This window comes from Parasteatoda tepidariorum, chromosome 10 (genome assembly GCF_043381705.1).
Source record: "Parasteatoda tepidariorum isolate YZ-2023 chromosome 10, CAS_Ptep_4.0, whole genome shotgun sequence".
Lineage (NCBI taxonomy): Eukaryota > Metazoa > Arthropoda > Arachnida > Araneae > Theridiidae > Parasteatoda > Parasteatoda tepidariorum.
In genome coordinates this window covers 16341195-16341537 of record NC_092213.1, presented here as the reverse complement: position 1 = coordinate 16341537, position 343 = coordinate 16341195, and positions in this window count along the sequence as shown.

Below are 343 nucleotides of genomic sequence, written 5' to 3'. Positions count from 1 at the left end.
CCCCGCCCACAGTCAATTTCATATGTATAGAATATTTTTTCAAGTCAATGGGCCATCGGACATTAATTGTTATATTACAAAAAAGATTATTTTCAAAGTTTCAAGCATTTATGCAGCTGTTAACATGGTAAACAATAGTTTTGAAAATATGTTGAATACAGAAGTCATGAAATTAAGAAAATTTTGTTGAATGTTTCAATTAAACTTCATTTTAATACTAAAAAAAATTTTTCTCTATACATGCAGCATTAAAGTATGTAGTATTAAGTTTAATTTGTACGAAGAAAGAAGTTTATATGTGAAAAATTGTTCAAGCAATTACAAATTTACAAAAAAATTGGAT